Consider the following 25,822-nt stretch of genomic DNA (forward strand, 5'->3'; position numbering starts at 1 on the left):
AAAATAACTGCATTGGTAATGCAACAAATCCTTAGTTATCTAAAACAAACTCCACAACACTGAAATTCCATCTGTCACTTAAATCCACTGATATTTTACACAAACCTTTGAAGTCCTCCTTCAGGTTAACCAGTGATACAAGTCAAACTTTTACATAACAGTGCTTGAACTACATGCTGCCCTGAAACATTCCTAAAGTTAGGTTTCTCCCATCAGAAGTATTTTTGCATTGTACATTTACCTTCTGTTTGCATATGTTTAACAGCTGGTAACAAAGGATAGTTTCTAAACATACAAGTGCACTCCATTTTGGATGTGAAAGTACTATATGAAAGCTGGAAATCTGTAGATGTTTCTTATTTGTAAAAGGAAAAGACAGACTCTGGCCATTACCCTTTCGTTTTCAAAGTCATCTGGGAAACACAACTTTGGAAAATCCTACAGAGGAGTTAAACCAAGGCACAAGTGGATAAACTGAGTGAAACATTTTGCTAAAGTGTTCTAAGGGAATAGGAAGATAAAGCCCTATACGATGTATACATTATATGACCGTTTTATTTACTGTAGTGCCCATTTGACAAATTATTTTGCGTGTAAGGAATATTTTTCTTGTGGAAGTCTGTCATGACCTTGTTTTCATCAATATTAATCGGTTAATACAAAAATATACAATTTACATAGGTACTTTTTATACTTAGTAATCCAGTATAATGCATTGTAATGTTTTACTATTTATTAATCTTTTTTGCTTAACTTCTATTTTTAGACAGTGTATTTCTAATTTATACCTCCCTGCTACTAGAAGTCATGTCCTTCCATTTGTACCTTACCAAGATTTGCAGATCTCTGGCTAGAGGAGGAAGAGAAAAAAAAATATTCCACTGTTACTCAACCTAGTTAATGTCTCCACTTACCATGTACAAGGTTCGATCCTGTACTTCGACCAATGTCTGTGTGGAGTTTGCATGTTTCCCTGTGTCTCTGCGAGGTTCCTCCCACCTCCTAAAACATACTGGGTATTTTTTATTCAAAGTTGCCCAAAAAACTGAATGATGTCATGGTCAGCAGAGTTGTATAGACTATCCACTTTAGGCATCTGCTGTGGTGCACAGTATCTCCTCGAAAGGAGAACATGGATCACAAATGTCATGCTGTGTCAGAGACAGATATTCAGTGGTGTCAGACTGTGGGTGATTTGGTCTCTGTGACTATTGTCAGTAAGCATGAGCATGGTTATTTGCCAGTGATAAGCAGGTTGAGGACCTGGCCTACTCCAACCTATGCCAGAGACCCATGCAAACAGCAGGAGGGGTGTATATGTCTCTTTTGGCCAGTGTGTACCGGTCATAAAAGCTTATTAAGCTACTGGCCAGCAAGTGTCCATTTGCTCAGCTTGGCTAATCTAGCATAGCTTTATTAAGGCAAAGCTGGACATAAAACCAATCAACATGGCAAACAAGAAATGTGATGTGAAATAATCTTTATAGATTCACTGACAGGACACAGCTTGGAACTGGTGACACAATGGTAAGAAGGAAGAGGCTGGACATCATGTGTATGCAGAAGACGAGGTGGAAGGGTAGTACAGCAAAGTCACTTGGTTTGGAGTCAAGAGTCAAGTACTTAGGTGGGGGCATTAGAAATAATATGAGAATTGTGGTGAGGGAGACTTCATAAGACAGTGAGGTGAAAACAGAACTAGTAATAGACTCATGGCAATAAGACTTTGGTATAAAAATAAGGCAGTATTCACAATTTGAGCAGGTTTATGACAGTGAGGAAAAGAGTGCATTCAGACAGCAGGTACAAAGAGTACTTAATAAAGCAAGACAACATGAGTTGGTGTTGATAATGGAAAACTGAAAGCTCAGATTAGGAGAGATGGACAGAACAGGATACGACACTGTGTCCACATGAGTGGGGCAGTAGGAATAAAGAAGGAAAGGCTGTTTTGTACTTCTGCCTGGCAAATGGCTTCATATTGGCCAACACATGGTTTGTTGAGAGAGATGGTCACTAGATCACATTCAAAAGTGACCAACGTGCAACTCTGGTAGATTTCCTCCTTGTACGAAAAGAGCATTGAGGTTGAATTAAAGATTCCAAAGTCATCCCCAGTTGACCCACAGAATAAACCACGTGTGTCCACAGTCAGCTGCAGACAGTGATCAGAGAAGGCTATGAAATCAACAGAGACTAAGCTGAAGACTTGCATGTTAACTGGAGTGAAAGCACAAGAATTCAAGGGAATACTCAAGGCTGTAGCATTTCAGGAAGAATGGGAAATAGATAGAGCCAAAGAAGAATGGCAATGTCTCAAATCAGCATGTCTGAAGACTATAGAACATATATGTTGCAGAGCCAGGTATGGACATAACATATGTAAGGAAAGCTGGTGGTGGAAGGTAGAAGATCAGGAAGTCATCAAAAGAAAGAAGGACTGCAGGAAAAGTGGGATATAGAAAGGGGATAGACCAGGCTAAGAAGGAATGCCGGTTGGCTAGCAAAGAGACCAAGATGGTCAGTCACAGTAGCAAAGAACAAGGTATGGGAGACAGTCTAACAACTTCTGGAAAGTGGCTCAGCAGATGGCATAAAAAACACTATCAGGTTGCAAGGCAAAGACAGAAAGATAAAGAAGATGGTAATTGGATTATCTTCATAAGGGATGAAAGCAAAAAGTGGCTTACCAGTCCACTGGGCACCAAAGGGAGATGGAAGGAGTTCTTTGAGAGCATCTAAATGAAGAAAACACCACAGAAGCTGTACTGCCCCAGACACAGCCTACAATGAAATAAATAAAATAAACCCTAAAATAAATAAGAATAGAATGAAGGAAAATTAATTCAGAAAGAGCAGAAGGCTCAGATGAGGCCATGGCAGATAGGATCACGATGCTGGGTGTGTTAGTGGAGAAATTGCTTCAGAGGGAACTCATAGCAGTTCATAACTATTGCAGACAACTGTATATCCCAGATGACTGGGATGGGAAGTTGTCAAAAGATTTTAACACTCTTAACATATACTGGAAGAATCACGCAGATAAAAATAAGCAAAAAGGTTTATTTTACATGCATGGAGACATGCTACAAAGTACATGGTATGTCAGCAGTCTAAATTCTGTACACTTCACATGGGTTTTTATACCCTTCCCTGCACGTACACAGTGGCTGGTTACTAGACAAAGAATTTCACTCAAGGCTATAAATTCACATCCTGGAGCCTTAGATGGTCAGAGGTCAGGCACAAGATAAGCTTGTGCCTGGATCAAGGTATCATCTGTGCATTCCTCTTTGGTCAGCAAATCCTTTACAAGAAAAACAACTTATTTTAGCTTATTTCTTTGCACGCAATGCAGTTTCACATTTTAACCCTTACTATACATGATACAAAGATGTTGAACACAAAGATTCTTATTACATTTCCCCCCTAACAACACTTTGTATCATCAGTAATACATTTTATTCATACAGTTTTTCGCATGACTCGTGTTCTGTATATTCAGAATAATAAGCTTTAGTTGCATTGGCAGACAATACATTTGATATTATCATTCGGATGCAAGGAATGCAGCAACAACCCAACAGTAGGAATATAATGACACCAACACATATAGCAATTAAGACATTCATAAGTACTGTTCCCCAATTTCCAAACCAATTTTGGAAAAAGTCAGTTAATGGATTCTGTCCTGGTTTTGTAAGTTCAGAAACTTAGGATCTCTAGATGACTGTCAATATCATGTTCGTTATCTGGGATGAACAAACAACACTCCTCCTGGATAAGAGCACAAGTACCTCCTTTCTCCGCTAGGGTGAAATCGAGCGCCATACGATTCTGCAACACTACAGTCCTCATTGCAGTTAACTCATCCATCACCAATTCTAGCGCAGAAAAAGTTGCATTGCTCAGAGTTTCTAACAATTTTGACAGTTTTCTGAGCTCCCAAATGGATTTTACTGTTCCATAAGCTGGAAGAATACCAGCCCAGGAAATAACGTCATCGCCCAAGTCCATGTGTGATAGCCCCTTGTTGCTACTATGGGCCAAATCGTGGTGATAGATCCAGGATGCATCAACGTTGCCTACGGGATTAACAGGTTTATTAACAGCACGTACATTTCGTATTTTACCTTGGGGAAGAGAAAATGTATGTCTTATAGCTGGTGCTAAATAACCCAAAAAGCAACTGCCTGACCAATTCCTTGGTAACCATTTGTATGCTTTTCTACCACAGATAAAATAACAATCATTTACTTTAAGTGTAATATTGACTGGAACAGAGTGATTTCCTTTGTCTTGCAGCCCTTTAAACAAAAGATCATACACAGATAACATTTTTTCAAAGAAACTTGTGTCATTAACATGCCCTGTACTATTAACAAGCACTTTTATAGGCTTGAAACTCGCTGCACAGTGCCCATCTATTGTACAGTTATGAATTATGGTTACATTACACTGACTCCATCCAACCTTAATCTTGCCCATTCTTTGAAAACATATAGTTCCATTCTGGCGACCCATGAGGGGTAATGCTATTTTGTCCTTTAAGGCTACCTTTGAAGTTTCAAATAGTAAATTAGTCCATGTATCATTTGCCCCCAAAGGGACTGTACCTAACATTAGACCACCATGTACAGTAGGGATAGCCGTACATATCCAACAATTTGAAACATTAAAAGACAGGGCATATGCATATTTAATAGCTTGGTATGTATTAAAAGGCGGGTGCCAAGCCGTATTCTCGTCTCTCTTTACTTGGCTAGTCTTGTTTGAAAATAAAAACGGCCAAAACAGAAAAGTAACAATCACACTTATTAACAACAAAATTATTTTGGAATGCTTTTGTAGGAAGGGCTGCTCCCTCCCGGTATTTCTCTGCATTGCTACAATAGTCAGATATTCATACAAAACAAGATTACTACTAATCAGTGTTCCTCAGGGGAACTCAAGTTTTTGTCCAGTTCAAACTGTTTTACCAGTTTACAATGTGTCAGATGGATCCACAATGTTTTTCTTTTATTCGGACTGCTGTAGGTGTTGCTATCAGAACCTGGTATGGACCTTCCCACTTAGGCGAGGCCCAGTTTTTCCTCTTGACAATTTTAATCCAAACCCAGTTCCTGGGTTTCACTTCCAGGATCCTGTTGTTCTTCTGATCTGAAAAGCAATTATTCATTAAAGAAGTGTTAGTTTTGGTCAGCAATTTCCTCATGTAGTCTGCTATCTCTTCACCCCCCTCACGTTCCGCAGGCAAAAGATTTTGCCACTGCGGGACGTAATAAGGTCTCCCGTATAATAGTTCAAATGGTGTGACCCCTTTTGAGGTGGGAGTGGTACGCATGGACAGGAGTGCCAGAGGTAAGCAGTTTATCCAAGACTGATGTGTCTCGGCCATGAGTTTATGTAACTTGCCTTTGAGAATGCCATTATGGCGTTCAACCAACCCTGCTGACTGTGGGTGGTAGGCACAGTGATGTTTTAACTCTATCTGAAAAACGGCGGCCAGCTTTTGAATAACTTGGTTCACGAAATGTGTGCCATTATCAGAATAGATGTGTGTAGGTAGCCCAAAATGAGGGATAATGTTATTTGTAAGGGCCTTGGCTACCGATAGTGCATCTGGGTGTGCTACCGGAAAAGCTTCGACCCATTTTGTAAAAGCGTCAATAATGACTAACACAAATCGCTTCTGTTGAACAGGAGTTAGTTCAATAAAATCCATGCAGATTGTGTGAAATGGATACGGGGGCAGCGGAAAAGCTGCTGGGGTGATCCACACCCCACCACCATGGTATCATGCACAAAGCAGGCACGATAAACAAAATTGTTTAGTGTATGCTATAAAGCCCTTGGTCCAGAAAATTTGCTGGATCATTTGAACCATAGCAGCAGGGCCCAAATGCGATGGGCCATGCGTCACTAATGAGGCATACCTAAAAAGGTTTGTTGGCAAGACATACTTATCATTTGGACCTACAAAAACTCCCTGCTTTTGAATAGCCCCTTATTTAATCCATCGCTGTTTTTCCTGAACTGTACTAAGTTCCTGCATTACCTGTAAAGTTTGTAAATCAAATTTATCTGTAGGGTGAAGTTCCTTCTGTGTGGTCTCGAGTGCAAAGGTAGAGGTTAAGGCTATACTTTTTGCAGTTTTGTCAGCCAGTGCATTTCCAAGTGATACCGGATACTTGGCATTCGTGTGCACTGCGCACTTACAGATGGTCAGTCCCCGTGGCAGTTGGGCAGCTTGTAAGAGACTAAGGATTAAATCCTTGTGGGTTATTTCCTTTCCTGAGGCCGTAACCATTCCCCTATTTTTCCATTGCTGTGCAAAGACATGGACCGTGGAAAAAGCATACTGACTATCTGTGTAGATAGTAACTGCCTTATCCTTGGAGATGGTGCATGCTCTGGACAAAGCAATCAATTCGGCCGCTTGTGTGGACAGGTTCCTGGGGAGGGGTTTTGCCTCCAGTACCTTAGTCTCAGTTGTGACTGCATAACCCACTTGTGTGATACCTGCCTCATTCTTACGTGCTGACCCATCTACAGACAGGGTCCAATCTGAATTTGCCAAAGGTTGGTCCTTAAGGTTTGGTCTTGGTAAGACATTAGAGTGTATTAAATCTAAACGCACGTGAGGGGCACCATCGTCAGCTGTAGGTAACAGCGTGGCTGGATTAAGAGTGGTGCATCGCTCAATGGTCATGTGTGGTTGTGATAGTAGCGTTGTCATGCAGGATAAGTGTCTGCTAGGAGAGAGAACGGTAACTTTATCGTGTAGTAGTATTACCGCGACAGAGTGCGGTACTCGTAAGGTAAGATCATGAAACAAAACTAGAGTTGCAGACGCTTGCACAGCCTGTGCGGCTGCGACTACTGCTTGTACACAATGTGGCAAAGATCGTGCCACTGTGTCCAATTTACTGGAATAAAAAGCTAATGGTCTCAACTTATCCCCATAAGTTTGCAACAGAACCGATGTCATAAAGCCCTGCTTACAATCTACTGTCTGAACAAAGGGTTTTGTATAGTCAGGGAAGCTAAGTGTTGCAGATCCTGCTATCAACTGTTTTACCCTAGTAAATGCCTGTATTGCCTTATCCGTCCATTGCAGCGCGTCATGTGCTGCCATGGGAAGTGCGAAAATAAGTTCTGAAAGTGGACTTACTTCCTCTGCATAGTTGGGAATCCAACTACGACAAAAATTTGTTATTCCTAAAAATGACATCATTTCTTTTTTTGTGCTGGGCATTGGTGCCTGTAAAATGGCTTCTTTTCTACAGTTATCTAGTTGTCTACCAGCAATTGAAATGGTATAGCCTAGATATCGTACTTCAGTTTTACAAAATTGTAATTTAGATTTATTTACCTTGTGTCCCTCTTTCGTCAAAAAATGCAATAACCGAATAGTTTCGGACTCATAGACAGCCTCTGTGGGTGCATCCAGTAAGATGTCGTCCACGTACAATAGTAGATGACAGCCATGTTCTGGTTGAAACTGTGCCAGGTTTGTCGACATTTCTTGCGAAAAGATTGTAGGGCTTTTACAATATCCCTGAGGCAGTCGTGTGTATGTGTACCGCTTACTCATAAACGTAAAAGCGAACCAAAACCTACTATCTTCCTGTAGGGGAATAGAAAAGAATGCATTACTAATGTCAATAACAGAAAAATACTTATCCGTGGGAAGGATATCATTTAACAAAACAGATGGATATGGGACCATAGGAGCCCTTGGCACTACAGCAGCATTTACAGCCTGCAGATCCTGTACCATTCTCCATGTCCCGTCCGGTTTCCTTACTGGGAACAAGGGTGTGTTACACGGTGAATCTGTGCATGGAATTAAAACCCCAGCTCTCAGTAGAGCCGTGATCACTGGTAGAATGCCTTCTTCTGCCTTTTTACTTAATGGATACTGACGCTTGTGAGGTCTAAAATCGGATTTTGGAGTTATTTTAACCTGTCCTGCTGTTTTTATTAGCCCAATGTCGTGTTGCCCACGGGACCATAAGGAGTCTGGCACTGATTGTAACTTTGATTCTTCTTGCGGGGTTAGGAGGCATAGTCAGAATGGCCCTCCCCCGGGTGGCGTTAGCCTGTCTTCGCGGAGGTGCACTGTTGGTCTAGCCTGGGTGACCCAATTTAGTCTTTGTACCTGAACTCCTTTACATGCCAGTTGTTCTGGCGTCATTTTGGCCCATTCAGTAACTTTCCTCCCCACCAGATACCATGCCATTTGTTCTTCCCTTGTTACAGAGACATGTGCAATAGAATTATTGCGAAAAAGTGACTGCATATCTTTCTGTAACTGCAGAATTCCCTAATTTATCCCAATAGAGATTTTGTAACAGGATCTTTGTGACCTTGTGTTTAAAAAATTGCTCCTCATATTTGTCGTCTGGTCCCACATACTTTCTGTAATACATTGTACAGTGTAGTTGTTTAGCTACCACTGGCGGTTGTGTGCCATATTTGCTTAAGGCCAAATTAGTTAGCTCATTTACTACATTTTGTGGTCCAGTTTCAACAAGATCATTACTGTACCAGTAGTGTAAATCACCCTGCCCCACCTGTAACATAACATCTTGAATTTCTACTTGTTTGGCTAGAATCCCTGATGCAGTCGGTACAGCTGCTATGCCAAACATGTGCATTAAATCTCTTCCTAATAAGTTTACAGGGTAAATTTTGGAGATAATGACTCGAAACCTGATAGTTTGGTTAGTTTCAGGGTCCATGAACCATAAAGGCTTAGATAATGGTTCCTTATAAATGCGGCCATTTGCTGCCTTGACTAATACATAGTCATCAGAAGTTACATCAGATGGCACTGCAGAGTTTTTTAGCAGGGTCCTGGAGGCCCCTGAATCACACAAAAATTCTACATCTTTACCCTCTACTTGAAGTGTGATTATCGGTTGTGCTTCTAGCTGCATAGTTGCGGCCAGCGCTGTTAAATTAACAACCTGATATTCGCCTTCTTCTGAAAAATCAGTCATTTCATTCTCCCATCCTGCACATTCTCCCTTACCCTCTTCGTTTACGTCCTCAAAATCTTCCTCTTCACTCTGCCTTATTGATTCTGGCCAATCAGCCTCTTTATCCGGGTCTGATTCACCTCCACCACCATCATATAGTCATGCTGACCCATGATCCGGGGTGGTTTTAGTTTTTTCTGAAGACTGGCAATCCCTCGCAAAATGTCCCTTTTTACCACATTTGAAACATTCCCCTCTTTTTTGCCTGCCTTCATAATCTTCAGAATGTCCCACATTCCCTCTTCCTCTACCCCTGCCTCTGCTCCTTCCTCTACCCCTGTTAGTCGGACCTTGCAGTAGCATAAGTGTCCCATCTTCGCTCACCGTAAAGGTTTGAGCTTGTTTTTTTTTCTTTTCTTCTAAATATTTTTTTGCATGTCTTGCATACTCCAGTAGGGGCTGCAGACGTGCCGTCCGATGGTCTATCATATGCTTTTGGGCAAAGTTGCTAATAGCACTTTTACATCCTTTTAAAAAGGCATTTTTTAGTTGTTGTTCATATGAGGAGTCTTTTGACTGATCTATTTCTTTTTGCATACCACTATGGTTATCAAAGCACTGGGTAAGTCTCTGCAAATAGTTGTCTACTTTTTCATCGTCTGCTTGTACACATCTGTTGATACAGGTCCAGTCTGCCCTAGGCTTCCATTTGTCCAAAATACGGTCTAGTAAATCCTTGACCACATCCCAGTCCCCACAGACCAAGTGCCAGTCGGGACCCAAAATTTGTCGAACTACTTGTTCCAACTCTACGGCATTTAGCTTATAACTTTCTATCATGCCTGCGACGTCCTCACAAAACTTGGTCATATCTAACCTAGGGTGTGGTATTCCTTCTACGGCTTTTCGAATGTCTTCCCGCGTTCAGGGTCGATAGACTAAAATGGTGGGACCCTGTCCGAACGAACCCGCTTGCGGATTTGCTACTTCTGTGAGGGGATACTCTGTGGACGCTGAATTGACTTCGGTTTCCTTTTGTTTCCATTCTGATTTGTCTATACTACGGGTTCTTAGGTCCAGAGTGTCATCCGCCTGTTTTTGTAAAACTACGGGAGGTATGGTTTTGCTTTGGCTCACTTCTTCACTTTCCTGATACTGAGGTGGACTGGTTTTAAGGGTTTCCGGGTCTGGATATAAGGGTGGGGCCGTCGCCTTACGACAGGCGGCAGATGTTTCATTATTGTCCTTTTGGACGAAAAATGTATCTTTTGCACTCGAGTCACCAGTTTTTTTGTTTTGAAGCTGTTCTCTATATTTTTTATTAGCTTCCTCTAACCACTTCTGAGCCTGGAGAAATCCTATTCTCTTTTGATCTTTAACCTTATTTCCTGCATCCTTACGTAAACCTTTTACCAAATTTTGACATTCTAATTTGTTTAGATTTCCACTAAACTCATAATCCTTTTTCCATTTTTTTAGAAATTTTAAATTATTTGGATGCAGGTTGAATATATATTGTTCATCCTCGGTTCTTTTGTTTAAGCGGTCGCTGCACCTACAACAACTACTTCCTGTTCCCATTTTTCTACTCTTGGAGAAAAATTAGTTTCCTTTTCCTGAGATCTCTATCGTACTTTTGTAAAATTAAATCAAAAGACGACTCCCTTAGGACTAGTCCCTTTGTTCTTTTAAAAAAAGAGAACAATACAAAAAGAGGGGAAAAAAAACATTACGCTTACCTTTCTGCGGTTCTTCCGCCCCGTTCGTCACCGTCCCACGGATCGAATCTAAGAGTGACTGGCCTCTACTTACGACTTCTTCGTCGGAGGTCTTTCCATTCAAGGGAGCCCGAGATTCGTTCTCCCCTTCCTGTACAGGTTTTTCAGTCCCTCTTATGCGATTCGTACCGTGAAGAGGTGGCCCCACGGTCTTGGGCGCCAGAAATGTCAAAAGATTTTAACATATACTGGAAGAATCACGCAGATAAAAATAAGCAAAAAGGTTTATTTTACATGCATGGAGACATGCTACAAAGTACATGGTATGTCAGCAGTCTAAATTCTGTACACTTCACATGGGTTTTTATACCCCTCCCTGCACGTACATAGTGGCTGGTTACTAGACAAGGAATTTCACTCAAGGCTATAAATTCACATCCTGGAGCCTTAGATGGTCAGAGGTCAGGCACAAGATAAGCTTGTGCCTGGATCAAGGTATCATCTGTGAATTCCTCTTTGGTCAGCAAATCCTTTACAAGAAAAACAACTTATTTTAGCTTATTTCTTTGCACGCAATGCAGTTTCACATTTTAACCCTTACTATACATGATACAAAGATGTTGAACACAAAGATTCTTACTACAGAAGTGAATGTTGAGCTTGAAGCTTTTGTATTCTTGTGCCAGTGGAGAAGAAAAAAAGGGGATATTCACAACTATGGACAATATAGAAGTGTCGAACTCCTGCAACAGTAGGTGAAAGAGGGTGATAAATGAATGCACAAATTAGTAAAAAATAAGATTGCGAGGTGAGCAGTTTGGATTCCGGTCCGGATGCAGCACAACTAACACAATGTTTTCTGTGAGACAGATAGTTAAGAAGAAACTAGAGATAAGGAAAGAGTCCAACTAGGTGTTAATAAACTTGGATAATAAATATGACGAGGTCTGTAGAAAGCCGATTTGGGCATTCCTGAAATTGTTTGAAGTCCCAAAAACACTGGTAGAATTGGTGCAAGCTATGTAGAAGGACTCCATGACAAGTACGAATAGTGTCTGGACTCGCAGAGGAGTTCCCAGTGAAAGTGGGTATGAATCAGGGTTCCACTCTGACTCCAGTGCTGTTCATACTAGTGATGGACTACATTAGCAAAGAGGTTGGAGGGGACAGATAAACAAAGCTGCTTTATGCAGATGATGTGGCATTACCATTACAGGCACTCTAAACAAGAATGCTAGTAAACGATGTGGGAAAGGAATGCAAAAGTGAAGGCACATGGAATGAAACCGAGCAGACGGTACAGTTACCATGGCAACAAATGGGGGAAGTCAGAAGCTGAATTTGAGATAGAAGGGAAGTTAATGGAACAGCTTGAAAGATTCAAGTGTCTGGGTGGTATGGTTAAGGATAAGGGAAGCCTGAATGAAGAGACCAAAACTAAAGTCAGAGAGGCTGCAGCCAGCTGGTAGAGTGTGAGGGGTAGTGTGTGACAGAAGAATACCAAAGTATCTGAAAAGTAAGGTGCATAAAACAGTGGTGCAACCAATGCTTCTGTCAGGTATGGAAACCTGGGCAGTGAAGGCAGAACAGCTGAGGAAGCTAAAGATGATGGAGATGAAGTACCTGAGACAGGTGGTAGGATGCACTCTGTGGGACAGATGGAGAAATGAGAACTACAGAGCAGAAGCCAAAGTAGTTCCAGTTGCAGAATGGGTCATAGAGAACAGATTGCACTAGTTTGGGTACATGTGCAGGGAAGCAGAAGATTTGGATTGCAGTGGCTGGGGCATATTTGTGGGGAATCTGAAGATGATTTGGATTGCAGTGGCTGAGGCATGTGCAGCAAAGCAGAAGGTGATTTGGATTGCAGTGGCTTGGGCACATGTGCAGGGAAACGGAACATAATTTGCTGATTTACGAAAGTCAGGAGGAAGAAATAAGGTTGTCTAGCAAAGAGATGGTAGATTGTCACGCAGTCAGGCATGATAGGAGAGTGGCACTGACTTGAGTGAGACAGTTTATGCTACACTCTGACCCCATGTAGAAAAATTGTTAAAAGGGAGTTGATGATGATTAAGTAATAATAATAAAAAAATATATATACATTTCTCAAGGAATCCAACTTTTTGAGTGTGTTACTACGATCTCATTCGCAGAGGAACAATCTTAAATAGCAGTGTAGAATGGCACCGTATTAATATTTATTTGTCCCCACATTCATGCAAAAAAGTAAAATGTTTGCTGCCAGTTTTATTATACTTGATATTCCAACAGGCCAGACTGATAATTCGGTGGAAGCAAGCATTGGCAAAGGAAAGTATAATATAGCAATGACTCACGCCTGGGTGTGGGTAATGCTGGATTTACCCACAGTTGGTGTGGTTTGGTCACGAGGGCGAAGCCCGAGTAGCCATACAAAGCCAACCGTGGGTAAATCCAGCATTACCCACATCCAGAAGTGGGTTATTGCTATTATACAATGACATTAGTTAAGAAAAAAAATAATTACTTTTCTTAAATAATGGCATTGTATAATGCCTCCTTGCTGCCCTTCCACAGCTGTCTGGTATTCTGCGGCAGTTCTGATGTACTGTGCATGCGTATGCCTACGCAGTACATCAGAGCTGTGGGCAAAAGCAACGGAGAAAGCAAGATCTCCGTTGCTTTCTAAAAACTGTTTCACTATGTTAAATGGGTTTAACATAGTGAGACAGCTTTAAAAAAAGCAACGGAGAATCTCCGTTGCTTTTTTAAAGCTGTCTCGCTATATTAAACCCATTTAACATAGCGAGACGGTTTTGAAAAAAGCAGCGGCGAAAGCAAGATCTCCGTTGCTTTCTACAAACTGTCTCGCTATGTTAAAGGAGTTTGACATAGCGAGATAGCTTTAAAAAAAGCAACGGAGAATCTCTGTTGCTTTTTTTAAAGCTATCTCGCTATGTTAAACTCGTATAATATAGCGAGACAGTATGAAGCAACAGAGATCTTGCATTCTCCGTTGCTTAAAAAAAGAGTTATAGTAATGGAAAACGTCCGGGCGACCGGACCTTTTTTCCATTACTATAACTGATTGATTTACAACGTGCACGCTGACCAATCAGCGTTCACGTTTTTGAATATTAATTGGGGGTCGTTGTATAATCTTTAATAAGATGCAGAAACTACTAATATCTGTAAGTTTATAGGGCTACCAACGCTCACTAGTCAATACACATGCCCTTATAATTCTATTTAAGATTCCACTCCTCTGTCAGCATCTATCCTTTTCCACTTTGTGTTGTCAAAATACATAACATGCAAAACAAACGGAGTGATAGTTAAGAGTAGGACTCTCCAGAAAGCTCACATCCCCACCAGAAAGCTTTCGCTGTTTGGGGTGAAATGAATACATGATCGAGAGTAATGATACACAGGAACGAGGGGCATTCCTCCAGCTGAGATACAATTAATGCATGCTGGATTTATTTTATACCACCCTTAGCACTGTAACTAACCTCCCAGGAGACGCTGCTGCTAGAGAAATGGTAAAACCTTGATCCACAGTATTTGATACAATTTGAAATGCATCGTGTGTTGTCGTTTGTGATGCGTTTTGAAATACATTATGCTTCTGCTTCTTGTAGAATTCTTAGATTTCATTTGCCACTTGGTTTTCTGACACTGCCATTCTTGTTGATATGTTTTACAATATTTTCTGCACAGTGCCAATTACTTACTCCTACCCTTCAGCTTTCAGGGTAAATGACTGCAAACAAATAGAATACTTTTTTTTTTATTTGTTTATTTGCTGAAGGTAGTGGTGCTGTGGTAGCTTTGTCGCCTCACAGCAAGACGTTGTCCCGTTCGATTCTCAGCTAGAGCGTCTTCTGTGTGGAGGCATGCGTGAATGGGCGTGCCTTCGTTGAAGGTTGTGCGTCAGGGCTGGTAACTCGGCACGTAAAAATCCACTACCAAACATTAGCGGACCGGAGTTACGCTGTGGCGACCCCTAACCGGGATAAGCCGAAAGACACAACACAACATTTGCTGAAGGTAAGTGGTGAGGGATTAAGAGGGTGTCAGCCCCTTGCAGGTGTAAACCATTTAGTCGGAATGGTAAACTTTCCATTTCTGTAAGAGGTAAAGTTTTTCTGTAATTGCCCAATTCTCTTAGATTATTTGCTTATCCTTTCTAAATGTGACTCAGTATATAGGTGGCATCCAGACAAATACATTCAGGGGCCTTTAAGTGGGTGGCAACTCCATTCCTCCTGTTGCCACATATGCAATTGTAAGGAATAGGTACTGGTAGAGCAGGATAAAGGAAATGAATGATTGGACATAAAGGAAATAGAGGAATAGAAACAGGAGCCTGACTTAAAGGAAGGTGAGGCAACTGTAGCATATTCATTTGGAAATATGTGATATGAGCAGAGATGTTATTTGGTAACGTGTGTGAACATGGAGTCGGTTTTGTCTTCCAGTGCTTCTTACCTGTGGTAACTGCTTTGCAAGCAAACTACTATTTACACATGGGTGCAAATGTGAACACATACATATACTCGCATACCTACAATTTAAAGGAAAGTCTGGCAGCATTTTCTGTAACTCCCTTCCTGGCACAGTAGTATTGCCACTGCTCTAGACAGAGATAGAAACCCAATCTGCCCTATTAATTTATCCAAACATAAGCAATTGATATTTTACTGGTAGTTAGCTAGTTTGAGGGAAGACACAGCTTTCTCAATCTACAGTGCTAAATAATGATTATACAGCTCTTGGATAATAAACAGCAAAAATGCATATAATAAAAAGCAGTCAAAAAGCTCAAATATGAATAAATAGGACTTTATCGGCACTGTTTCCTTTTTTATTTTAAATATAGAGAAAATCTGCACAGGTTAAAACCCTGCACAGAGAAATCAAAATAAATCAGTCCTATAGACAGGAATATTTAAAACTGAAGTCCAACAAAGCTAAATACAAGTCTAACTGACTCTAGTTTAGAAGAGTGCTGCACCTTTTTCTGAGTTCCTAGAATATACAAGGCAGAATTACAGAGGTTAAACTTACAGGGAGGTAGTCCTCTCAATGTTCCCTGGTTTCAGATTCAAATATGTATTAATTTCAGCTCATCACTCTTGTACAGTAACCAAGGGTTCCTCAGATTAAATTTTGTTTGCCACAGGAAACAGGTGTAATTACATATATGTATAACATTACAGTGGAACAATGAATTAGCTGCCAGTACAGGATATGTCTGTTAACTGCTTGCATATTAATGGTTGCTCCCTTTTACGTTCCTGGCCAGCTGATTCCTTGAAGTAAACTGTAGTTGCATTTTATGACCTTCGTTTTTTCCTTTCTCCAAACCCTTGTGTGAATTAATTATATGCAAGCAATGAAGTCCTTCCTTCCTTCCTAATTGTCCAGAGATTGTCTTATGCTAAGGTGCTTAAATGAAACCTTCTCAAATCTCGTAGACCTACAAAGCCACCTAATGACAACACTGCTCCTCAGCAGTCACTAAAACACACAGCAAAACAACACCAAACTTCTTGCATAAGTCTACACCCAATATTCCCCAGTAGCAAAGCCTATAAGGCAAGCATATACTTTGCCCAGTACTCTTGTCATTGGGGATTCCATTGTGTGACATACAAATGCCCCACTTACCAGATTAAGCAACTAACCATTATCTTCTTATCTGTCTGGAGCCAGGATCCACAATATCAGACACACACTCAAATCACTCCACCCCAGGTACCAATATGATTCTTTCCTAGTCCACGTGGGTGTAAATGGCCTGAGACATAGCAGAACATGGTCACCAGACCACATTGCTTTGCCAAGGGTGGGCTGCACCTGCCACCCCTAGACTTTTAGATGTTGACTAAAACTTTATCCACCCCCTTTAGAGCCTTTTTTAGGTAGTGCCAAAAAGACAAAACTACCACCATAGTGAAAAACTCGCCAAACAGCCTTAAGGTGTTACTGCTCAGTGCCAGAAGCCTAAGCAAAAAATTCCACACTCATCAAGCCCTCCTCATTATGGTGCGAGGTCCGAATGGATAGATAAGTCACCAAGTAAAGGAGAGTATTATTGCTGAAATTTAATTCCTCCTTAAGTCTTGTTAAGTTACTTTCGCGAGGTGGACCCTGTTTTTCACAAAATCTCACCAAGACAACACTGATATATAGACTGTATTATATAGCTTATATCATGGACAGAAGTAAGTTAGAAATTAAAAACAAAAAATAGCTGGGTGCACAAGACCGAGGATAAAAAAAAATGTGCAATCCTGGTAGACCCACTAGTGCCAGGATTTGAAAAGATGACAGTGTAGAATCCTCAAAATATGGAAACATTCCTACAATGGGGCTAGGCCAGGCCCACTGGGAGCATGGCCTCCTGCTGTTGAAGGAAGTAGTAATCCACAAAAACTGATGGGCCAAAGAAGAGCCATAAAGATGATAAAGTGGACTGTTGAGGGTAAGAAAAGAATTATGTATTCTTACTATTATGTAAAAAGCCAAGAATTTCCAGACACAAGATACACAAAATGATTGAGAGAAACTAGAGGAAAGAAAAACTGTCTTGAAGCCTCAAATAAAAATCTGTATTCGTTAATACAATAGATTTGTGAAAAACAGTATATAGATCAAGAAACTCTGTTCTGTTTGGAAAAAGAAGCATCTGAGGAAGTCCGAAAATATAAACAAAACCTAGAGGTTTTTGAAAAGTATAAAAAAAGAAATATGGACATGGGAAACTGAGAGATTTGATATGGTGCAATATTTATGCAAAGGAGAAAGCCAAATTAAGCAATATAAAGAAGGCAGCCCCAAAGATATTCAAAGAGAAATACAGGCAAAGGCATCCACATATGGAAAATTCACAAAAAAATACCACAAAGAGGGAATGCAGAAACAATTACTAAAGTAGAAGTTAAAAAAATAGAAGTTGAAGTTATGGAGTGCCTGCAAAGTGAAGGATTTGGTGTAGAAGGTCTAACACAGGTTACATCACAGCATGATGGAGTGAGTCCCCAAACTAAGGAGAAGCAAGAAGATCAGGAGGCATTTGAAGAAATATGGACATGGGGAAAGAAAGAGATTTAATTTGGTGTAATATTTATGCAAAGGAGAATGCAAAACTAACCAATACAAAAAGAGCAGCACCAAAGATATTTGAAGAGAAATACAGGCAAAGGAAACCAGACATGGAAAACTTTACAATGCAAAAAAATAAGAAGACAAAGAGGAAAAGGAGATTGGTAATGGAGGAGTTAAAGAAACAGAAACTGAGGTTATGGAGTACCTGCGAAGTGAAGGATTCAGTGTAGAAAATCTAATTCAGAAAGCACCAGAACAGAGTAGAGTAACGGATATCCAAATTAATGGGAAACAAGTGGAATGGGAAGCAATTGTTCAAGTGCCCTATGAAGATATTTTGGAGTCTTCCACTAGAAATCATTATAAACATTCACTTGAAGCTGGACAGCAAGGGAAGGAACAGGAAACTGTGGAAACTCGATGCAGTCAATGTTGAGGAGTCAGTGATTTCCCATATGACAGAGCAACAGATGGCACAGGATGAAAATGAAGAAAATGTGCCACAGGAAGATGGTATAGAACTTTCTATAGAATGCCCGTAGGAAATGGGAAAGAAAGTGCCCTCAGTTTAGAAGAAAATGAGCTAAGAGAAAAGTTGATTTATTAGACATATTTAGATGGTGCAGTGGTGCAGTAGTAGTGTTCAATTCTCAGATGGAGTACCTTCTGTATGGAGTCTGCATGTCTTCCCTGCATTTGTGTGGGTTTTCTCCAGGTGCTCACATTTCCTCCCATGTTACAAAGACATGCATCTGGAATGTTTTCTCCCCAGGGCTCCGCTGAAAATTGGCTTTGTTCCAAGTCTGACATTCCTGGTACACAAATGTTAGATAAATAAATAAATCAATGAAAGAAATAGACTGCAGAAGGTCAATAAAACCCAAAAAGTCAGAAGTTTGATAAAACAAATGAACACTAATTAGGACTGTTCATAAAGATCCATGCAATATAACAGAACTAAAGTGGATATATTACTGTGCAGCTAAATTAATAACCAATAAAGTTCTACCACAAGAACACAGGGTAGCGAGGAAAATGAAGGGAAGAAATTGAATATCATCATGAAGTATCGAACAGAGAAACTATAAAGCAATTAAGACAAGAAGTGTCACTATTGAAAGAATATAGAAGAGGGACCAGATCAACAAAAATACTGAGAAAGATAGACGTGATAAAAGCGGTGTGCAGTAGTAGAACAGACCAGGATCTATCATACATTATCGCAAATAAACAAAAAATCTCAGCACAGATGGAAAAACTTAGAAGATACACAAATAAATATAAAGGAAATATACAGAATAAGCAATTTATTGATGACCCAAAAAAGTTTTATAAAGAACTGGGTAAAAGGAATTGAAAGACCGCCAAAAAAAGAAGACATAGATCCGTTTTGGAGAAGTGTCTATGAAGAGCCTGTGGAACATAACAAAGATGCTAAATGGATAGAAGAAGTAAAAAGAGTAAGATGTTTAAAGGTACAGGATATGAAATGGGATGAAGTAACAGCCAGAGAGATTTAAACAAAGTTATGAAAAGTCTCTAGTTGGAAAGCCGCAGGCCCAGATGTGGTATCTAACTTTTGGTTAAAAGTATTAACATCTTTGCACAAAGATTTAGCCATGAGTAAGAGCTATTCATATGTGCACCCCAAGCAGACACCAACCTGGCTAACAGGAAAAACAATTCTCCAACTTGAGTGAAACTGCAAGCTATCCTAAAAATTATAGGCCAATAACTTGCCGTCTAACGAAGTATAAACTTTACATGGGAATTGATTTATGGCAGTAGAGCAAGGGCAATAAAAGAAAGTCATATGGAACAACAACTCATTTGTTGTTACATAAAGTCATAGTAGAGAACTGTAAAAAGGGGAAGAATCTGGATTGACTACAAGAAAGCATTTGATAGTATCCCACATTCATGAATAAAAAGGTGCTTAAACATCTATACGAAACATCTTATACTGATCGACTACATTACAATGACCATGAAATAGTGGCAGATCACTTTGCAATTAGCCATGATAAAGGACAAATTATTATCCCAGGGATAAAAATTCAAATGAGGATATTCCAGGGTGACACTCTGCCTTGCTCTTCACCCTTTAAGCTGTCTACTAAACAGCTTAGGCCATGGCTATAATTTGGCTCCTACAAAACAACAAAGTGTAAAGACTTCTCATCTTCTCTTTGTCGATTTAAAACCTGTATAGCTCATCAGATGAGGAACTGAAAGTACAACTGCAAGTTGTCAAAGCTTTTTCAGATGATTTAAGAATGTCATTTGGTCTTGATAAATGTGCAAAATCAACCTTTAAAGTAGGAAAACTGCAGCACCAGGAAAACATCAGTTTGGGACAAGAATGTGATAAAAACGTCAGGAAGAGGGAGTGTATAAATATTTGCGAATTGCTGAAGGATCAACAATAAAACATAAACAAATGCAAATAAATCTTAGTAAGGAATACTTTAGAAGACTTAAATTAGTCCTGAAAACAGTGTTGACATCTAGGAACAAAATCCAAGCTGTAAACTTATTTGCTGTTCCTGTCCTAACGTACACTTTTAGAGTGATTGACTGGCCCCAAATCATGTTGGATAGATTAAATATGAAAACAAGAAGGATGCTTCATGCCCACCAAATGATTTATAAAAATCAGTGCATACCAACATTATATATTTCTCGTTCCAAAGGAAGGATCAGCCTCCTTGAAATTGATTACATAGATCTGCAACTGTGAGACTCCACACATCTGCTGACCTCCCAAAACCCAAACATAGTGAAAGTTTTGAAACATGAGGAGAATAAATCTAAGATGACTTCAATGCTTAATCTAGCAGAAGCATATCGGCATCAAGCAGGAATGGAAATCATACCAGAAGTAGAAAAAAATCAGGCAGCAACTGAATGTGCTAATAAACAAAAGAATATAAGGTGAAAGGACCAGATGAGAAAGCAAGAAATGTGGAAAATGCATAAATATAGTTGCAAGTATAGAAAACTTCTGGAAGAACCTCGTATTGATCAGGAACAAACACAGGAATGGTTAAGGAGAGGCGAATTCAAACCAAGAGATGAAAGTTAATATTGGTGGCTGAAGACAGTGGGCTGCGTACACGGTATTTTACAAAGTCCATTGAACATGTAGGAGAAACGGACAAATGTAGGTTTTGTAAAACTGAATTGAAACAGTTGCACACCTTGTTGCTGGTTGCGACATACTAATGGCAAAAGGATTATGTACTGAAAGGCATAATAATGTGACAAGACTGTTGCACTGGAGATTGTGCAAACATTATGGTATTGAAGTGGCTGAAAAACACTGAAAATGTTGGCCACAAAACATTATAGAAATTGATGAAGTTTACATCCCATGGGATCACCCATTATAAACAGTTCAAAAGATAGATGCTAGAAAACCAGATATAGTGGTCCATTTAAAGAAGACAAAAGTAGTATTGATCATTGAAATTGCCACACTCAGTGACTACAGTGTCTTGCATACAGAGAGAGACACAAAGTCCTAAAATATCAGGATCTGCAGGCAGAAATGAGAGCAATGTGGAAGAAAGATACCCAGACAGTCCCAATAGTAATAGGAGCAACGGGACTTATAAAAAAAATATATATACAATTGTATTCAGATATGTTACCAATACATGTAACCCTGTACGAATTGCCGGAATCATTACTGGGCACATTGCTGGTGCTGCGAGGAGCACTTTTGGCTGACATCAGAGATTGAAACAATACTAATTTAATGAACATTTTGACTTAGGAATGGGGTCCATTCCCATCATGGTATTAGAAACCCAAAAGATATGGAGAAATAAAAAATGGAGAATGTAGACATCTGTGCTGTGACTGAGACTTGGTATAAAGCCATTGAAAGGACTTCTGCAGTGCAGGGCTATATAGCCTTCCACACATTTTAGACCAACAGCAGCACAAACTGGGGCCAGAGGTGGAAGTGCCTTTATCTACATTAGCAACAAACATACCTCCAGGTTGAGTAAACACATGTTACCATGGAGCCCATCCCACGTGCATGTTGGCATAGATAAGGTCCCTCAGCATAAAGGCTAGGTACAGTCACCATTTATGTTCCTAGAGTCTCACAACTCTTAACAAAAGGTACTAAAGGTGCTTACTGTCCATCCAAACACCCTATTCATGGGTAACCTCAACTACCCCTCTATAGACCAGGAAACTTACACTGCCCCAAACTCACAGGCACAATGCTTCCTAGACTTTAACACAAACACCCTGGAACAGATAGTGCACGCTGTAATCAGAAGATCAAACATGCTGAATCTGGTACTCGCCAACATGGGAAAGCATTGCACCCCCCCCCCCCTGTGTCACACCTTCACTAGTGAGGTTGGATCACAGAGCTGTCCCCTTTGAAGTCAAAATGAGCCCAGAAAACCCAGCTAAACCAGTAACAATTAGCAACTATCACAAGTCAAACTACATCCTATTAAGTGTTTGTCAAAATTCAAGGCTCCCCTTAACCCTGAGACCATGGCTACCTGTGCAGAATTATTCAGAGTCCCTATACAAATGTGAATGGCTGCTGTAAATCCAAAACAAAAAATAAAAGCAAACCCCACTGGTTGAATTCTCACCTAAACAGGGTATATAGTAAAATAAGAAACCTCATGGCCAAAATTGGGAAGAGCAACTTGTACAACTAAACCAGAAACTAAGAGGTCTATGTCCATCAAGGCCAACTATAATGTCTGGATAGCTTCATAGTCCAAGGACAATCACACAGCCTTCAGCTATGTCCGGAACCTTAAAGTTAAGTCACATCATTGTTGAACTGGTGGTAAACAGTTATCATATTCACTGATCAGGGTGACAAAGCAAATCTACTGGTTGACAAATTCATCACAAACTTCACCCCCCCCCCCCCCGCCAGCTCCATCTGGTGAAATCCCCTCCAGCAGACTACTATAAACCATTATCGTGGACCAGGTGCTGGGAGAGCTTACTTAAGCTAAGAACACCGCAATTATGGACCCTAACAACATCCTCATTTGCCTCCTGAACAGTCTAAAATACAAGTTATCGGGACCATTTGAAGCAGTCCAACTACAGCCTTGAAACAGGCTGCATTTCACATGAGGACGACAGTCATTTCTCTCCACAAGGGCAGGTCATCAACTGACCCAGGAAACTACAGGTCCATCAGTCTAACATACCTAGTTTGCAAATCCATGGAATGAATTATGGAAATGATAAACAAGGACATTGGCAAAATACAGATACTGCACCCAGCCCAATTTGGCTTTAAGGGAAGGTTATGCCTACTTAACTTGGTAGGCCTCTTTGAGAGTGTCACCAGGGCAGTGAATGAGGGTGAAACAGTGCATACTGTGTATCTTCACCTAGCCAAGGTAGTCGGTACAATACCGCATTCAGGCATTATTGACAGGCTCTCTGAACTAGGCATAAATCCTACATAACTCGCCGGATCACTGGCTGGCTCACAGACAGGATCCAAGAAGCTGGGACCAGTGAGACCATCTTAACAAAGAGACTGTTGAGCAGAGACCAGCACTCAAGTTCACAGATGACTAGATTCCCCTCAAGGCACCAACATCTTGCAAGAGTTTAACACAGACAGGTGACTAGTGCCAAAGCCATGGCTTAAAACTAAATGCCAAAAAATGCATTATGATGCCCTTTGGTAAACTGTCAACCCAATTACTCCATCAGTGAAACAATTCTAGGAGTAGACCCAGTAGTAAGGCATCTGGGAACATGTGTAGACAGCATTCTGGCCTTTGATCAACATGTAGCTAAGATTGTAAGAAAATCATTCTATGTCGCCCAACTTATAGATAAGGGTATGGCATCCAGGTCCATGGAAGTTATAGTGACGCTCTACCTGGCCCTTGTCAGATCTGTCATTGAATACAGTGCCCCCTTTGGCATATATCTAACTAGATGCTTGCAACAGTTGAAATGCCCACAAAGATTTCTCACCAGAAGAATTCAGGGCATGAATATCCTATACTATGTTGATCACCTAAAGGCTCTGTCTCTGTATTCAGTCTCTTACTCTTACAGGCTGCTGAGAGGAAATCCTTTGCCTGACTTACAGGGCTTCTTCAGACTCAACCCTGATAGATCTGATGCACATGCGTGAAACAAACAGCACCAGAAACAGAACAGAACATGGTGGAGAGACACGTGTATCCCAAAGAATCCCCGCACTGTGGAATAGGCTCCCCATCCATGTAAAGACCCTGTCAAAGCAAAACCTTGACAATTTTATGGCAAATGGTAACTTTACCCCTAGTCTAGCACCCCATGCCCCATATGGACAAAGAGAGCATCAATAAGATAAGTATTATCCAGACCAATACCCCTGTACAAATCCTTAGTTATCTCCATACTAACATGCCCCCCATTATAGATGGCCACGATACTTGAAACACTAATGGTTTGGGGTGCATAGCTAGGTTTAAGAGTCCTGGTGGCTGTTAGCCTAGTAATAACCTATGCAAATTTGAAGTAAGATGCATTTTACATTTCAAATATAAGGTATCTGCTTTTTTCTTCCTTTCATTTGTTTTCACATTTAAAAGAAAAAAGGTCACACATTCTCAAGCTGCAAGAAAGTATACATATTGAACTTAAATTAGAAGTTTTAATGGTACTAACATTCTCAAATAAAATAGAAAAAAAAAACATTTTAATCAGTTTATCTATCCTGGCACCACACCATTTTCAAAAGAACATCATATATAATTAACTTTATGTCCTACTGATTATTAACAGGATAATGTTTCATATGTTTAACAGTGTTTTCTGCAACACTCATTTTTTTCATACAGGCTTTAAAAACAGTATTTCAGTTGTATAAGATTTTAACTGTTTGGCTAATGGCATACCCATATAATGTGCATCCCATAACTACAACCCCTGTAAGTCCATAAAATCACCATCATAAGTGTGCATAAAATTTCTCCCATTATCATTAAGGGCACATTTAAGACATAAAGGTACAATTCAAATGCAGTCAACTGGTGTTGACAGAATTGGGAACATACTGCCTAAATGCAGATACTGGGTGTCATGAACTGTGTGTCTCCGTACTTCAGAGGCCGCTAAGTTAACTGATGAAGAGCTGTGTTTCACAACTTCCATGATTACTGCACACTGATCAACAGCTTAATTTCTGTGTTTCCCAGTGTGAAAAAAGAAACTGAGAAACAGGGACTAGAAAAAAGAGAAACTGAGGCTAGTAATTTGCCAACTTCAGTAATATGCACTTACTGGCATGTAAGTATACTGCCTAGATGCCAGCAGAGAACATACTTGGAGAGCCTGAAAGAAAATCAACTATAAACTGTTAAAAGAAACCACTGACTGGAAAGAATCTTGCAGCTGCAGTGCAAAAAGCAGTTCAAGCTCCAGCTCTGGTACAAGAGATGGCTTTTGGTAATTTAAAGGAAAAAATAAATCAAATGTACTCAGAGCTGACTAAAATGAATGAAATATTGAAGGAGTATATAAACGCAAGTCTACTTCAGAAACCCAAATGCTCACTTACCCAACTTCCAAAATGCCGAGATGAAAAGGCTGATGACTGCACAACACCGATATCCTGGAACAGCGACTTTCCACTCCAGGTAAGTAACTGCTTGGCCATCCTGACAAGTAAAACCAAAGGAAAGCAAACCCACCCATGTGGGCGGCTGCACCCCCCACACCACCCTTAACTAAATGTACCAACTCCGAGATTGCACTACTGTGGGGATAATGGACAAAGTTCAACAGGATGGCAAAGCGGTTACTTACCTGGAGTGGAAAGTCGGTGTTCCAGATGTCACTGTTGTGTGGTTGTCGGACTTTTTGTCTCTGCGTTTTGGAAGTCGGGTAAGTGAGCATTTGGATTTCTGAAGGGGACCCATCAACTCAGATAACAAAAGGCTGGTAAAAACAAAAGATCTTTAAGCAGCTGTTCAGATGGACTGATAACATCCTCAGTTCAGAGGTTGAGTTGAA

At 40.4% G+C, this 25,822-nt stretch overlaps 1 protein-coding gene across 6 annotated transcripts in view; it reads left to right on the forward strand.

Annotated features, from left to right (window-relative positions):
• The window catches only part of JMJD4 (jumonji domain containing 4), a 381,468-nt gene that overhangs the window by 37,472 nt on the left and 318,174 nt on the right, over positions 1 to 25,822 (forward strand). The window lies entirely within an intron of this gene.

Source organism: Protopterus annectens, chromosome 3.part0 (genome assembly GCF_019279795.1).
Source record: "Protopterus annectens isolate FY-2018-M chromosome 3.part0, PAN1.0, whole genome shotgun sequence".
Classification (NCBI taxonomy): Eukaryota; Metazoa; Chordata; order Ceratodontiformes; family Protopteridae; genus Protopterus; species Protopterus annectens.